The sequence below is a fragment of the Varroa jacobsoni genome, unplaced genomic scaffold (assembly GCF_002532875.2).
Source record: "Varroa jacobsoni isolate VJ856 unplaced genomic scaffold, vjacob_1.0 scaffold_772, whole genome shotgun sequence".
In the NCBI taxonomy this organism is placed as follows: Eukaryota; Metazoa; Arthropoda; class Arachnida; order Mesostigmata; family Varroidae; genus Varroa; species Varroa jacobsoni.
The window spans coordinates 43,053-55,469 of record NW_019213674.1 but is presented as its reverse complement, the minus strand read 5'-3'; the positions used below and the strand labels follow the sequence as shown (position 1 = coordinate 55,469).

At 42.4% G+C, this 12,417-nt stretch overlaps 1 protein-coding gene and 1 long non-coding RNA gene across 17 annotated transcripts in view; one reads left to right on the top strand and one right to left on the bottom strand.

Annotated features, from left to right (window-relative positions):
- Positions 1 to 12,417, top strand: part of LOC111263515 (uncharacterized) — a 60,671-nt gene that overhangs the window by 6,086 nt on the left and 42,168 nt on the right. For 7 of the 15 annotated variants that reach the window (XR_015312337.1, XR_015312336.1, XR_015312342.1 and 4 more), the window contains exon 1: positions 10,201 to 12,259. The exons of 1 other annotated variant lie outside the window; for it this stretch is intronic. The gene's annotated coding sequence lies outside the window, so the exon portion shown is untranslated. Of the gene's footprint in view, positions 1 to 10,200; positions 12,260 to 12,417 lie in introns of those variants that run through there. 7 more of the 15 variants (XR_015312341.1, XR_002682273.2, XR_002682272.2 and 4 more) reach the window with 3 other exon arrangements.
- On the bottom strand, positions 1,053 to 8,679 carry LOC147753068 (uncharacterized). 2 transcript variants are annotated; one of them, XR_015312344.1, is made up of 3 exons: positions 8,435 to 8,679; positions 2,660 to 2,938; positions 1,053 to 2,313 (listed from the first exon to the last, which is right to left on the bottom strand). It is a non-coding gene; the product is annotated as an uncharacterized LOC147753068 (long non-coding RNA). The 2 variants fall into 2 exon arrangements; XR_015312343.1 differs by lacking the exon at positions 1,053 to 2,313 and having other exon boundaries at positions 2,426 to 2,938.

The window sequence follows — 12,417 nt, the reverse complement described above, 5'->3', positions numbered from 1 at the left end:
TGCAGAACTGATGGCTTGCGTTTTTAGCAAAACACGTCGCCCCTTTGTCGACACTTACGCCGCCGCTGCCGCAGAGGTCGGTACTCCTCTGTAGCACTTCGAAATGTTTGGTCAACTCGAAAGACCAGGGCTTCAATTATATCAGGCTAGGCTTTGGGAAGCGATGACAGAAGTCTTGTACTATTTGTTTTAGTGGCGGCAGTGGTCGGTTTGACCCTGGCAGGCGTGGTGTTACTGTAGCTGGCAATGATGACGGCGGCGTTAGCGACGAGTACAGGCCACAAGGCGCGAACCTCTCTGTGGTGCTTTTTTATTGAGTTGGTGCTAAGCTTAATACAGCATACCGATCCGACTTATTCATTTGTCCTACCTCTGTACTGCTTTCTTAATGGCACCTAGTATGGCTGTCGAGAGAGCGGATGCAGACAAACGTTTGCGATGGCCTGTGTACCCATCTAGTAATTGGACTATAATAACGCCGAACAGGCGTACAGCTAGACGCACGCTAAACGTATTTTCGAAAGTTAGAGATGAACGGAAGCGACGATAAGAATAAAAAAAAAAAAGCCTTAAAAATCATTTCATTAAGTAAGTTTCCAAGTCGGTCTCCATTGAAGCGCAAAGTGGTCTTTCTTTCTTTCTTTCTTTTTTTGTTGACCCAATACCCGCACTGTACTTTTCAAATCCAGTGCCCACGTCGAACCGTGGACAACTTTGGACTATCTAAAGAAAAACTATTTCGATTTTTGTCTAGTCTTCTATTCTTCTACCTACTCCACAGCGGAATGTCGGTAGAATGTTTAGACCCCTTTGACAGCCTTCTGTAATGGTGATGGTTTAGCCCAGTTTGTCGAAGTCTGCTACAAGTGGATGTTGGGGAAACGTCCGATGACAACAGACATTTTCGTATACGAGTAGATTTACTTCCCCGGTTTTTGGACATTTCAGTAACTAGAATTTAAAGACTGCTACTACTCTATGTCTATATACATATAGATAATCATGAGACTTTAGAGAATTAGCAACTAACATATTTCACTGTAATAAGAAATCGACGACAGTTAAGTAAACACCGAAACGTCCGGTTACGACGCGTCCCGCACCCAATATGTACAGGTGAATACATTTGGATAAGCGTCAATGGAAAGAACTGCCTCTAGATCGGTTCAGAAGAATTGCTCTTTGTCCTAGGACAACTTCAGGTCCGATGGCAGTTGACCTGATAGGGCAGCTGAAAGCATCTTTCTTGTCCTGTTAAACCCAAGGTGCTTACAACTGAGCATATGCGGACACACATATGTTAAATCGAAGTGGGTGCACTATATATGTATATATATATATATGGCTTGGATGGGAAAAAATGGATAATGAAGTCTAAGTAATGTTAGTCTGTATAGTCGTGCCTATCCCATGTAAAAAGATGTGTTTATTTACTATTAGTTAACCTTGAGTAATGGTCCAAACAGCAGCGGTCGCTTGCGCTTCGTTAGACAGACTCTCATGTGCATACGTAATGAAACCTCTCACGTATATACAAAATTCACACGGCTACGTCTGTTCTGATACATACATCTACAAAGTACACTATAGAGCAAATCAGTGACTCAATTCGAAAACCAACAAGATGCAAGCGACGCCATTTTTCTTCTCGGACGCGTGTGTAGCTAAGCTAACGCTTATAGATCCATACCTCTTCTCTACTGTCGCTTAGCACTCCGTCAAAGGGGTTATGTAAAGGTTACGTATCACTAAGTTTATATCATCTCTAATAGTGTAATTGCTTTAAGGCTGTGAACCATGTTACCCTCAGTAATACAACTAAGAGTATCAGTGGATGCATTCGTTTGTAGCGTCCTAAACGTTTTAAGCTTTCGGCTTCCGTTCGCTTCCTAGAGCTATTTGGGGGCGGATCCTTTTACCACGTTGTCCTCGTATCGCGCACGGACTCACCTATACTAATACACAGCCACTGCTCTGTCATTACATCCATCTTCTGCGTTGGAAAGTGCCAAGTGTCCATGCGATACCTCGTATGGTCATGTATCATAGTTGCTGTCTCAAACGATGCTCATATATATATATGAGATGGCTCCCTGATTAGCAAGCCTTTCGCGAGTCGAAGGTGAAGCTTGTCTTAGCCGCAGTTGGTCGTCTGCCCTTCCGCCAGCCGGCTTACCCTGCCGGGCGCCTGAAGAGGCCAAAGATAACGCCGAATAGGAGCGGGCTCTGCTGGCGCATCAGCGGCAGCAACAGCATCATAGGCAACGTGTACGATAGCCTGAGATTTTTTGGGTCTTAAAAGAGGAGGTAGACCTGCGAAAGTAGTTGAAAGGTAGAAGCCCAAAGCAGATATATTCGCAGATGAGCGACTGATGGCCTGTATATCTTTTACTAGCTATTTTTTTTTATCCATAGTGAAAGAATATAGTGTTTATATATTTTATTTATTTATATATAAATATATGGTTAACGTGAATGAAGTGGGGGGCTATCTGCTTGCAGTGACCGCCATCTCAGCCCCAGCCATAGAAGTTCAAACATTTGGCCTCGGGCTGCTTGGCGCATGTCTCCAACTTTGCCACATGAAGAAAACGCTAGCGGTTCAGCTAGGTGATATATGTTATGATAGGATAGAATGACTGGTCCATGGTTTATTTACCCGTTCCTTAGTCGTCGGGTCGGCTCTGATCGCTATGCACTGCTATACAGCATGCTTCTTTTTCTAGCACAGCGTCTGCCATCCAATCTCGCCCCACTCCCTTGTATTCGCTGATTCAATAATGAGATGGCGTCAAGTCTGGAACGCTCTTGGCCATCGTTGGCTATTGTTACGGGCTGCTCTTCGTCCTGTTTTTCCTCTGTGCAACACTCTCCCATAGAAGCCGAGCCGTCGTTAGTGCCGCTCCCGCTTGCGCAAGACGTGTCCCCTTGCGGAGCTCTGCGAAGGACATAGTACATGTATATATATTTGTTAGCATTTGGTGACTGACCGTGACCACCGGGCCTTGACGGAATATAGTATACGGCCGACGGTGTAGTTAAGGCGCTCGTGAGTGTTTTTTTTCTTTAACCCATAGGTAAATCTCCTTTTTCAGGAAAAAAGTTTTCATGGAAAAAAAATCACAACCTCATCTCTGCTAATTGCTTCCAACCGCGCATACCCCATAAACTTGAACGGGTGCGTGGCCTTATCAGGCCGGTACTCTTTTCTTTTAAATAATTTTAATTTGACCGTTTCGTTAAGTATTAGAAATTGTAGATATCATATGAGGGTTGGCAACGAACGTTTTATAAATCATTTATAATTAAACTAAAAAAGAATATATATATATATATATATATATATAGCATCCCAAAAGGAGACATTCTTAGTTCAATGTTGTATTTGTCGTCTATTTTTTTGGGTTTCTTTGTTTTTTTTCTATGCTATTTTATTGAACTATACGAATGCAGAAGAAGTCCTAACTTGTACCTTGGTAGCCACAGCCAATATCACATGGGTGCGTTCCTCTCATATCTCATTGTCTTCAACACTCATCAATAATAGTATATTTTTATCCCTATCTTTATTAAGCAAAATACTAAATATTTCGTTGAGAAGACTTCATCCTTTGCGGTGCTTATGTTTAGGAGCCTAATCCCCGAAAATATTAAACATTATGGATAGTTCGAGATGTGGACTACGCTGGATTGTTCAACGATTTACTTCCGTAGAAGGTAGCCTTTTAGGCCAATAGAGCATGATGTGTCTTCAAACTATAAGAGATGTTCTTTCGCGTAACTAGTGCTCATTGTAAAGATACAATTTTTATTATTAATAGTGATTATAAGGTGCGTCTTTGATACGGACCTTGAGCTTCCGTAAAATAGGGTTTAAGGGGATTCAATGCTGGCCTGCGTAGATAATATGAAGTTTCGTGTATTTCGACATAACGGGCGTTCTTAACTTTAGGCCTTACTGTCATCATGTCTAGGCTGTTGGCGCACTTATACGTAACATTACAATATTTTAGTAACATATTGGAAAACAACGTGATAATTCTATAGGCGGGCGCAAACGCCCAAAAAAGCGGTGGCATGGTCTGAATATGTACGGGTGTGTTACAGCAGACAGCACGGACATTATTTAGTGTCATATTTATGCCAGCCATAGTTGGGTCAGCTCTAACCGTCCGCAGATGTTGACAAAGGAACCATGGGAAAATACGGATCAAAAGTAAAGAACGATAACAGACTTGGGGGCTGCTGATATGGTTAAGTCGTCACATCTTAGGTTTGTTGGAGGTCTGCCCAGCAAGACTTCTCTTGGCAATCATTGACGCTATACCGCAAGATGAATCTATTTTGTGTACAGGATACATAGGATCTGAGGGTCAGCTGAAAATAATACGACGTAAGCTGACGGGCTTACCTGCTTATGCAGCCATTGTTATGACTGTCATCTTTTTCTTCTAGCATACGTTGTATGTAATATATAGGATATGAAACGAAACCGTTTATTTGCCGGCGAACGTCAAGTGGTCAAGAAGAAACGAACGGGCTCTTGATCGGCTGTGAGCAAATGTACGCTTAGTTGTACCCACACTTAGTCTAGATTGACTGGCGGCCATTGTTACAGTCAATGGCCCGGAGCGCGACGCCAATCGAACATTCGGACCTCCCGCTCTTTCAACGGGAACTTACACGAGATAATGAAAGCTTTTCGTCGAGACCAGTCTTTTCCAACCTATCGTTAGTTGGTGAGCTGCTCAGAACTGTTGTTATTGTTGTCCATCCCTGAAAAACATCGCTTCCATCTAACGCGGTTCTCTTTTTGTTCTCGCATACCACTTTTACGTACAATGCTTTTTCTATAGGCATTATACTTTTACCACACCTATCATTGTTCTACTGCGTGCATGAAGGAAAAACGAGAACGTAGATAACTGGCAATGGATCGTGGATAAATCAGACCATATGGCTATGCAAAGCATCAACAGCCGAACAGAGCAGCAGCCGCTAAGGTTGAAACCCGAAGAAGTCCTAGCCATCTAGGCTTGGGAAATCATCAGAAGCATTAACGTACCGTTATTCAATAATAATCATCGACCGTAGAAAAACAATACTTTGACAGAGAAAGCACTACGCTTTGCCGCTTTGGTTGCTGATTAAATTCTATTCATTTGCAACAAAAACAAAGTGAACAAACAAATACTCCAGGTCCGTATAACGTTCGCGTAATTGTGAAATAGTTTAAAATCTGTGGAGAACTTGAAAATGATTGGAGAACTTGACAATGACTGGAGAACTTAACAATGATGTTAGTATCGGGTTAGACAACAGCTTTCGAGACGACTGCACAATAAGAGGATACTTGTGGAATGATACTATATTATGAACATGTTCTGATCGCTAGCGCAGGGTTATTTAGACTGTTTAATTTGTTTGAATATTCGCGGTCGATTTCGCTGTCATCTCTATCCATAGTTTTAATTCGTGCTCTATCAAGCAGGTCGAGAACTTGACATTCCTATATTCATTCAATTCCCAAAAAAATAGATTCACTTAAATTTATCCATAGGGTTTTTTTTATAACAGGCATTTGTTTATTTTTATGCAGGAGGACATAACAATAGTAGCAAATATAACAGTGAAGGGCACATTGTTAGAAGAAAGCTCGTAAGCTTTCTTGTGGCTGGAGGTTCATTGATGTGATTAAAAACCAAGGGCAAGCATATTTTTAAGAAGCTAGCTTGTGTCTGAAGATTTACAAAGGGAAAAATATGCTGATCCTTTCGACGGATACATATATAGCAGCTACTTCTCATCTGGAAAAAAGGTTAGGTACGTTTATAATACGCTTACTGTTAGAATTTGGATTTTCTCCCGTCAATTTCAGATATTACCTTGTTGAAAATTGAAAAGTTATAGATACCACCACTCTTATATAATGCAGTAGTGCTTGTGACACAACGGGTAAACAATGTAGTACACAGTATGTCCACGCTCGCTATAGGGTAATTCGATCGTGTTCGTACCATATAAAAATCACCTACAAGTAGACTAATGTGCAAGATCTTTTTGGTGTAGCGCAAGTGCTCCTTCAAATACTTCAAAAATAATGAAGAACATGTGGAAAGTGTTATATAGCGATGGTACGTGCTTAGCCTAAGGACAAGTTGCGAATAGTGGAGGCTACGGGATGTTATAAGCTTGCTATTTCGACTCATCCGAGATTGCTTCATTTCTCCGACGAGCCAGTAAACGCAGACAAACGAACAGGCTGCTCGTTAGCAGCTGCTAAGTAGGGGACCTCTAGAGGTTCAAGTTAGAACCTTCGAACGGTGGGAGAAAGAGGGCGAGAAAGCGAATCGTAGAACCATGGCACCCACCGCTATTACAGGACGACCGCTTAAAGATGGAGAAGAAAGGTCTTGTCGGATCTACGGTGACGAGTCCTGATGAGCTGCTTTGCAATAAATCCACTCTTTCACCACGACCACGTTGTTCTAGCAGACAACGCGAAGCAGAAAAGGGATAGACTGGGGACCGCAAGAAAGTACTGGCCCAATCTGTTCGGTCTTAGTCAGTACTGTCGGTGAAACTGGTGTTGTTATGGTCACGTCTAGCTACTCTGAAATACCTAAAACGTAAAAACACGATGCCGAGCGAATGATATACGAAATGGGGGAGGGTTACACCGTTACGAGGCAACTGTCGCTCCCCTATTCGAAAACGAGCTTATTCTTGTGTATCGTTATTCTTGTGTATCGTTCCTCATGTATGCTCAGCTTCGTTCCTAAAGGCAGCGAATAGCGCCAACGAACTGTAGCTCTAGCGGTGGCGACCAATGATAGGGTTGGTGAACAAATGGAGATTACGAGGCGGCGGAGGGCCAGGGAACAATGGGAACGCCCGTCACAAACCAAGAGTGACTCGGTCTTGAGGCAGCATAGGCAGGCTGGAGTTACAGGCAAGCCGACCGTGTGTGGCACTACCTTCTAAGAGCGCAAGAACAGCAGCAGCAGAAGTTGAAGCAGTCAGGTAGTCTCTTCTGCTTCCGGAGCTGAACGTTCCGCCTTTCTCTTCGGACTAGTCCCACCCATTCGGTGTATCATTGCTGTTCTTTTTTTTTTTCGAATGAGGCAAGCCATAATACCCTAGCTTTCCTTCATACTTAAAATCTGCCCTTTACGTTTTCACTTTGGATTTTGTCCTTCGCTCAATACCTAGGACGACCTCTTCGTGGTCAGCAAGAGCAGGCCTGGTCCACTTCAAGTTCGTACCGCGCTTCGTGTGGGCCATTTTGGCATCCAGACGCCCTTGCATGTAACTTGGTAGTAAATGGCACCAAAAAGAAACACCGAGCATAAGTTTGTGCACGCTGTCATAGCAGAATGGCTGGCCCACCTTCTTTGCTCCTACCTTCAGTGGAAAAAGTGGCATATAAAAAAAATACAGACAAGTAACCGTAAGGCCTTATGTCCTGAGAGGAACTGGTAGGACGCGTATCTGAAGAGATCGAACTCATAAAATGACGCGAGCATATCAGGCGGCCTTAAAAAGAAAGGACAACAATTTCGGACGATTTACAGTACTTCAGTTATTTAGCTGTCGGATGATAACCGGGGTTGAAATGGTAGTTGCCTTTTTTGTTTTATCTATCTTCTGGTTTACGCAGCTACATAAAATTAGGCACTATATTATCCTGATATAAAAATGAGCTACCGGTGAAATCCATACTATCAGCGCATTAATGATGTTTAAAAGGGTTTTTTTTATTTGCATTTAGAAAATTTTTACGTTACTATTGCTAAAACTAACTCAGATCCTCATTGATTATTTTAGATGTAGCATAAACTTGATAGCAATTTAAAGTGAAACCAGCATCAAATCGAACAGTGACGAAACTAATGGGTGTACACAGAAAGTAATGTTCTAACGGGTTTTTAAATTGTCGATGTTTGAAATGGGTGTTGTTTCTATTAAGGCATTCTATCGAAATACGTTGAGAATCGTGCAAGATGAGTCACCGTACGAGATCCCTGTTTGGTAAATTACCTAGCCCAGTATATAGCTGTACGTCATACCCAAGTGTTAATCGTGCTCGCTAAAGGGGTAAGGTTTTATGCAGAGTGTCCGAAGTGTGTTAACATATGAGTTCACATTCGAGACACATCATTGAGCGATACGATTCAGAGTGAAGGTAATATTTGCCTTTCTATAGCAGTCTTATCCGGATGAAAGTAATGTGTGGATAGGGTATAATAATAACGCGACTAAAAATCTCTTATTTTTGTCCTAGACGTTTAGAAACTATGGAAAACATGGTATCAATCTCAAATTAAAAAATTGTCTTCATTAATCGTTAATCCAATGATAAAATACCAAGGCGAAGAAAAAATAGCGGTACATCCAATATTTCATAATAATATGAACCAACGTAGGGCAGTACCTCGTCGTTGTAGTCGGATTGAACGGCAGATCTGGCGGAAATTTTTCCATGGTATACAACGGACGTATTTAAACGATATCACACATGGAACTAAACTGCATAAAATAAACACGTACTTGTTTATAGAACAAACACATGTCACCAACGCTATGTTTAACCGATTGGCAGACTGCAGCACCAAATCAATAGTCGTTCTCAATGACGACATGACAACAGCGGGCTGAACGATGCCACTGGAAAGGAAAGTCAAGTGAACTGTCTTGGCAAGCTCCCAGTCGCCGTATGTTTATAAACGTGTATTGTGCACCAATCTAGATAACAACATCGTAATACATCACTGTTAGATTCATCAATGCTGACTCATTCAAAAGGGCTATATTTTATTTGTACGTTGTTTCTATTCTAGTTCGTATTGTTCTCAATGCCCCGCTTCAACTATTTCGGACGTCGGTATCTCGCAATAGGTGTCAACTGATTGTAGATCATTTCTATCACTGTATTACTTTACAGTGATAGAACATCATTTCACCAAATAATATCTACAACTCTGAGTGACTATTGAGTGCTTTAAAGTTCATTTGTGTTATAATACAGAGCTGTCAGCATAACCGTTAGGAATGTTATCACGTTGGCGCCTGTATAGTTCGGTATTTCCATGGACGATAGCTACAGAGAGACCCATCCGTCTGTTGATTGACCCGCGTAAATCGTTGGCTCTCGTTTTGAAAGCTCGTTATGTTGCAAGTGCTATATAGATATCAACATGGGCGCGAAAGCGAGCTACACTCGTAGGAACTAATGTCCGGGAATTCGGAGGTCTAAAGCATCACTTATTACGTTGATATATTATTTGGGATTCGTTATCAAACTACCATATATTGGCATGAAATTTTTACGGCCAGGTTGCTTATCATTCTTAACTCGATCGTCAGCCTTCAGCTCGATATAATACGATTAAGCCGCTTCTGGGTCAAACGCCCCTGGATTAGGCGATTTTATCCCTCTAAGCCTGTTGGGGTTCGACTGACTGACCGTTATTATCGTGACAACACTTATAGCGATCGCCGCAACGAGCTAAAATACGCGAACAGCGAGGCGGGAAAAATATTTCCAGCTAGAAGATACAGTGCAAAGATAGATCCTACGTTGTGTTGAAGTCTAGTCATAGTCCTTTCGGATTCGTCTTAGGCGAACGTTACGTTCCATTAGCATTTCTCTGGGCACTCGAATACCGGTCTGGCAAAGTAAGTCACAAATTACGCAGTTATGGTGATGATCCCGTTGTCTCTATTACCTCGTCGCAGGTTTGCGGAATTTACGAACACCAAGAAATGGGTACTTGCGATTTTATATAGGCCATGTCCGACGACCCCAACATGAAGTAAACTGACATAGAGCGCGTATTTACTCAAAGGACGACAAACCTAACGTAGATTACTACGGCAGCGACGTTGCTGGCTCTTACGTCGCTGAATAAGAGTAAGAACTGATATTGTTTTTTTTCATATTATACGGATAGAAATATTGCACTAGATATGACCGACCTTTTCTTAGTCAAAACCACCAACTACTCAGTAAGTAATTTGTGTTATTCAATTTGTAGCTAACGATACTGAGCTGAACGAATGGAAACATATCTTTGAGCGTAACGACCTCCTATACACTACCAAACGTATCTAATTTTTCCTTATTATAGCTTTGGTTAGCATGGAAATTTTCTGAGTAATAACTGTATGATTTGTCAAATTTGGAGACCACCAAGTTGTCTGGCGCCATTTTTATTCATGGGCTCACGCTTGCTCAGGCCGACGACTATCCAACTTCTCTTGACCGAATCGGCCGACAGGCATAAAGGATCTGTACCTTCTCGAATCGATATTCTACCTAATACGTATTTCTTTGTCAGTTGGCTTTCGAGCCTCCACTTTCATTTTTTACGAACCCAGCCATATATGGTCTTAGTGTGTTGTCCTAACCGTAATCAGGCAACAACTGCTTAATGTACTATCATATACAATACGAAATCTGATTCTCACATGGCGCCCAACTATGCGTCGTCTATACGTTGATATGGAATAACTTACAAACGAAACTCAGGCGTCCGAAGTGCTATCAAAGATTCAATGACCATTGACCCTGTTAGGTGAGAAGGGCGCTGCTCTTTGGGATCTTTTTACGCGTTCTTTTATTGCCACCAACGTCCAAATAACGTACAGATTTCTAGGGCGCCTTCTTTTTTCTGCTCATTCTCCCTGGGACAGTAGACTGGTATGGATTTGCAACGATGGAAAATGTTGATCGTCAAAAAAAAGTTCAGTAGACCCTGTAGCTCGATGCTCGTCGAGATTTTATGGTGTTATGGAGAAGACACAGTATTTCCATTCTCATTTCGCTGGGCGGAATTGACAAAGCCTCGTTCAGATGTCGTCGTCAAACGTTGGCTTTTCAATCCTAACCCTGCGACCATCCACCGTCGTTCCTTCGCTTGCTACCAATAGGAGGGCAAAGACTTTGTGGAACATTTTCTACAGACACCGGTTCAGCTCCAGTCTGCTCAATCCTATTCAGTCTTGCGTTTTGAGTTTGATTAAGTCACATACGTTTACTACGGTTTCTATCAAGGTTCGCGTTGGATGATCGTTCCCTCCAGTTTTGTGGTTCTTTCTCGGTCTTCGCATACCCCACTTTCTCTTCTGCAGAGCCCCGCATATTGTTAGCCCGCATATTTTGTACGTCGTCATCTTCGTTATCGTCGATTCGCTCTGCAAATGACGCATCGTCGCTGTGTTTTGCGTTTGATGCTCTACCCCACAGAAGCAACAGCAGCTGCACCATTACCATCACACACGGGCCACAAGTTGTCCTCACGTTCTAGTTCTTAGCTTTTCTTCAGGCCGGTCACGTGCCGCCACCTTTAGCAGGGTAGGGCCTTTGCTACTGCCGCTGATGCTGCTCCTGCCGCAGTTACTGGCTGACTCTACCATGCAGCAGGCCGCCTGGTAGTCGGCCGACAAACATGGCGTGCCTGCGCTGGATTTGCTGTCTGGCTAACGGACGTTTTACGATGCAGCTGTGAAGCGCGGATCATCAGGAAATGCGAAAGGACTAATAAGGGTACTGGCAAGGGAGAAGGGAGAATAGCTTGACGGGATTTTACGCCTTTTGCGGTCGTTAATAATCGTACGAAGCCCGAGAAAGGGTAATGAACGAGACTGAAAGTGAAATTGCAACAAATGTCACAATCGCACTCTAATTCGTTTCTATAAAGCGTAAACTGAGAGGAAGTGATATCGCCAGCAGACACCCAGACGAATTAACATATGTCCGACCGTTTCTGCAGATGTACGTGAGCGTAGGTCGTCCAAAAATGAGGCACGCCGAACATTCTGTGCACCCTAGGTCAGTGTGTGCAGGCCACGGATCTCGCGAAAGGTCACGGAAGATCATACGCGATATGACTTTGTTTACATTTACTCTCCGTGTATATGCATCCTACGTTAGTTTCATCACAGTCAGTGAAATGCATAGCTCATCAAAACACAACTAGATGTTTATAATTCACTTCGATGTGTGTTAGTGCTTTTGCTAGGAAGCTAGAAGCTTCCGTGCAGAATCGTAGTGTTCTTTAGAAGGATGTTGTGCTTTACGAACTTATATAATTTAGTTAAGTGTCGAAATTTTTTAATATAAAAACGTTTTTCCTGTTATGCATAAGTATTGTCTGAAAAGGAATCTCGGTGCCGTGTTACATTTGTAGTTATTATTTGAAGAAGCAATCTTGTTCCTGTGCAATATGCTCGACCTCACAATTGCACGCAAAAGTAGGTTCGTAGTAAGACAAAAGCATAGTGCCCATAAACATTACCTCAATGCAATAGGTACTCTACAAGCGTGTCATTATCTCATTACTGTTTGTTTAACAGAAAAATCGTAGCTACGGTTAATGGGTGATCTTTACAAGTATATGCACAGTTTCTCCCTGA